The following is a 4,653-nucleotide window of genomic DNA, read 5'->3' on the forward strand; positions in this document are numbered from 1 at the left end:
AGATAATTTATATTTCTTGTATGTTGTAAAAGATAAAATAAATGTATTCTTACCCTAATAACGCTTCGTGCATGAAGTCCATATAAATGAGGATAATCTTCCACCCCGAGACGAGTTGGCCATCCACTGTAAACACTAATTACACACCTTAGCACAGTGCAGGCCATAGATACATTGAGGAAGACCTAAGAAAAAGACATAGAAAGTCTGAATAATGTACGTACTCTCGTTGCAGTCGATTAGTTACGCAAGGTGGAATGAATAGTGGGTGGTGGAGGTGATTAAGGGAGTGGATGAGTGTATGGAGATAGTTAAGGGAGTGGGTGAGTAGTGGGTGGTGGAGGTGGTTAAGGGCCGGAGTGGATGAGTGGTGGGTGATGGAGGTGGTTAAGGGAGTGGATGAGTGGTGGGTGATGGAGGTGGTTAAGGGAGTGGATGAGTGATGGGTGATGGCGGTGGTTAAGGGAGTGGATGAGTAATGGGTGATGGAGGTGGTTAAGGGAGTGGATGAGTGATGGGTGGTGGAGGTGGTTAAGGGAGTGGATGAGTTGTGGGTGATGGCGGTGATTAAGGGAGTGGATGAGTTGACTGGTGGAGGTGGTTAAGGAAGTGGATGAGTGGTGAGTGGTGGTGGTGGTTGAGTGGATGAATGGTGGGTGGTGGTGGTGGTTGAGTGGATGAATGGTGGGTGATGGCAGTGGTTAAGGGAGTGGATGAGTGGTGACTGGTGGAGGTTGGTGAGGGATGTGGCGGTGGTGAAGAAAGTGAGGGATGCAAGTGAGGGATAATGAAAGAAGAACAAATACCATGATGAAAGAGTGTAGAATTAAAATAAAATAGGAAGATTGTAATAGATGGTTGAGGGACGTGGTGGTGGAGGAGGAGAAAGTGAGGAATGCAGGTAAAAAGTAATGGGAGGAGAATGAATACCATGCCAAAGTGATGTAGAGTTAAATAAAAGATGTTCTATGTAGCTTGGTGAGTAGATGAGGGAGGCGAACGAATAGGAAGATAAGGAGTAAGAGGAGGAAGGAGCAAGGTAAGAAGGACAAATCTAAAAAGTGGTGACGATGAATATTATGGTATAGGTTACATAAAAAACTTAGGTAATGTAGGAATGTTCTTTGTTTAGTGTCGTACGTGTCCTTTCATGTCTTTTACAGTAGTAGTACAACAATCCGCAGTAGAAAACGTGAGTGAGAAAATGATAGAGGACTTCACAGTGGAGGGCTGTCTTAAATAACTGCAGATAACGTACACATGGTGGTATTAATGTTCTTGTATTCGTAAATGTTTGAATTGACCTAATTCGAAGGTATCAATATTGTTATTTTTATCTATATAAGTTATCTGCTTTGAAAATGACATTCTACAAAAACAAAAACAAATTCAAACAGACGTTACCTAAGTAATAGGCTATCACTTCCTAAAATCATTGTTCTTTAATAAACATCAGCAGTTTATTTCTCTCCCTTCTGTATATTTAAGATGACTAAACTACGATTCATATATGTAGGTCTACATATACCACAAGAATGAAAGGGTGGGTGCTCCCTCTTGCCTCTTGCACGAGAGAGCACGGGCCGGCGGCGGGTAGCAGGGAGCCGACAGACCGACTCTATCGGCGATCGAAATCTAGCCGACCAAGTCGGTCTGTCGACGAGGACTGGCGTGTCTCTCAAGAATGAAAGGTGTCACAGAGCTGAATTAATGATTGGAAACTACACACCACACCACCAGCGTAACTTGTTTATGCATGAACTGATGGACGCTGTTTCGGTCCAGTAGTAGGGAGGTTTCGGTAGACCTCTTTCCAAAGTCTTTAGATTCTGTCGCCAGGTGGAAGTGCTGTCTTATAATAACCCTTTAATAATTAACTCGCTGTTATTTTCTTGAAAAAACAACAACACTCCTTTAATTGTTATGTACTTTTGCAACAATAAACCAACTATCAATCAATCACTCAATCATTAGGCATTTTTACTGACTCCTAAACTGAGCATTGCAAAATCTAGGAAGCAGGAAAAAAATAACCCTATTTTTTTAACTGCGATATTCTGTGTCAAAATTAATAAAAAACAAGTTGAGAAGAAATTAACAGAAAGTAAAAAAGTATTGGAACACTTGAGGGCGAGTGCTTCGCCTTGGCTGTCGTCGTGGCACGTGTTGCAGGACGCCTTGCTTGTGTTTCCGTCATTAATTGTTTCCTAGCCACGGACATACGATGACGTCCGCAAGCATCGAGTGTTTGACCCCGAGCTTGTGACCTGAACGGCGGCGGGGCAGTGCCAAGGAGTGACGTGATCAATCAAAAGTGCTATCAAATTTTGCCACCACCTGACAAGTACCAAGCAAACCCAGTACCTCTAACCCCGCGCGCGCGCGCGTGTGTGTGTGTGTGTAGACTTCACGTGGCATTTTCGCTTCTCAAATGTCTCCTAGAGACTAGCCTTCCTTGCAATACGGTTCGGGGAAAGGCATCTCCCTCCTCGCCACCGCCACCGTCAGAAGCCTCCATCTCCGGCGTCCTCTATATAAGGTTCGTAGTACGAATCAAGAATCAAGGTACGAACTTCGTACCTTGATTCTGTTTTTGATCAGAGTAGCTTTTAAGGTCTTGTGAATATTCATCACATATTGTGAGGGTTCAGTTTGTATTGTAGATGTTACTCTTGTGAGCGCCGTGGTGTAAAGGCATCGAGATTTGCATTCATAATTATCTACCATACAAGCACACGAAAGAACTAGTTGTAATATCAAACAGTATAGTCTCAGTCTGATCATACTCGTACGATTTATAGCCTTTTAGATACCCATATTTCACCTCATTCAGGCACATAAAGTGACATCCGACTCTGCAAGTATCTATACATAAGGAATTTTGATGTGATCCATCTAAATAAAATGGGTAACCTAATATGCGAATTAGCCTAGCGTCGCATTCAAGTTATTATTTACTATTTCATGTTATTTCGATTATTAATCGTTATTTACTTGCTGTAAATTAAGATGCCCTTTATTTGCACTTGCAGAGCCAGATGTCTTTTAATATACCTGAAATTAGCACTTAAACAATGAATTTGAAAAACCCTAGGTCGTTCGAGCATGATGTGATTATGTTGTTTGATACAAGCTTGTCATTTCGTGGGCTTGTATTTTAGGTTATCGATGCAAGCGACTGAGCTGTTTTTTTTGTATACGTTACATAAACATTCTAATATATTATTGAAAAATAAGCTTGAATGTCTATCACAAAAGTTTATTTTCACGTAGCTATTCACGAACTACTTTTTTCGTAGAAATGCGCAGGTGCCACATCTATCAAAATTCCTGCTTTGTTGGTGGACAGATGAAATGAAAGCGTACTGCTATTACTACTACTACTACAGCTTCTACTACTACCGCTTCTACTACTACTACTACTACTAATACTACCGCTTCTACGACTAATTCTACTACTACTACTACGACTACTACTACTATCGCTTCTACTACTACTACTACTACTACTACTACTACTACTACCGCTACTACTACTACTACTACTACTGCTGCTGGTGCTCCCGCTGCATCTGCTGCTGCTGCTTCTGTTGCTGCTGCCTCTGACTGTAGTTGTGCTGTACGTAAGAAGTAGTAGTAGGAGTGGTAGTAGCAGCATTAGTAGTAGCAGAAAAAGTTTTGATAATAACAGCAACAATCACAACAACAGCATCAGCAGCAGCATAGTGGCAGCTTTTGTTATTGTCAATACTTGTTCTGAAATCTCAAATAACCGCGTCAACTGTTCATTTATTTCGCTTAATGAAAATTCCTTCCTGGCGATTTATTCCGTTGTGCAATTGGAATTTATGAAAAAAATCAAACAAAAACGCGCACACGCACGCTATCCATCCATACAGATTCGACTGAACGTGACTAAATTATTACACTGTGTGACATTTATTTTTCACAAGGGGGAGCCTGAAAGCCGTGTGCATGTGTGTGTGTGTGTGTGTGTGTGTGTGTGTGTGTGTGTGTGTGTGTGTGTGTGTGTGTGTGTGTGTGTGTGTGTGTGTGTGTGTCTTTGCTGTTGGGGCCAGAGTAATGGACGACAGCACTTCAATAGGGCACAGTTCCATTGCCTGATAATTTCAACAGATGCATGTATATGTACTTAGTTTTAAATGGAATAGCGAAAAAGGTAAAATACAGATGATTGAGTATGTTACCTTTGTGGATTCGAAGAATGCGCGCTAAATAGATTCATGAACTTTTCTCTTTTTCATTCTTTGTGTATGTTCTTTGGTTGGTGTCCGTCAGTTTGCTATTCTCTCTGACTGTCCATATTTGTCTGTCTGTGTCTGTCTGTGTGTCTGTCTCTCTCTGTCTACCTATCTCTGTCTATACATAACGTTTCGAGTACAATGGCCAGACAAAGAAACACACACACACACACACAGAGAGAGAGAGAGAGAGAGAGAGAGAGAGAGAGAGAGAGAGAGAGAGAGAGAGAGAGAGACACACACACACACACACACACTTTCCTTATTCAGACTGGAGTTGAGAATTGAAATACACCTAAAAGAAAAAGAAGGAGTTAATGGGAAAGAAGGGCGAAGGAATAGGAGTAGAAGGAGGAGGAGGAAAAGGAGGAGAAGGAGGAGGACGACCATA

General features: G+C 41.7%; 1 protein-coding gene across 1 annotated transcript in view; it reads left to right on the top strand.

The window, feature by feature from the left end:
• LOC127004715 (glycine receptor subunit alpha-2-like) overlaps nt 1-55 on the top strand; it is an 11,315-nt gene extending 11,260 nt beyond the window's left edge. Inside the window, exon 6 of the mRNA XM_050872805.1 lies at nt 1-55. This exon is cut by the window's left edge and continues 1,082 nt beyond it. The gene's annotated coding sequence lies outside the window, so the exon portion shown is untranslated.
• Nucleotides 56-4,653: the final 4,598 nt, after the last annotated feature.

Source organism: Eriocheir sinensis, chromosome 28, assembly GCF_024679095.1.
Source record: "Eriocheir sinensis breed Jianghai 21 chromosome 28, ASM2467909v1, whole genome shotgun sequence".
Lineage (NCBI taxonomy): Eukaryota > Metazoa > Arthropoda > Malacostraca > Decapoda > Varunidae > Eriocheir > Eriocheir sinensis.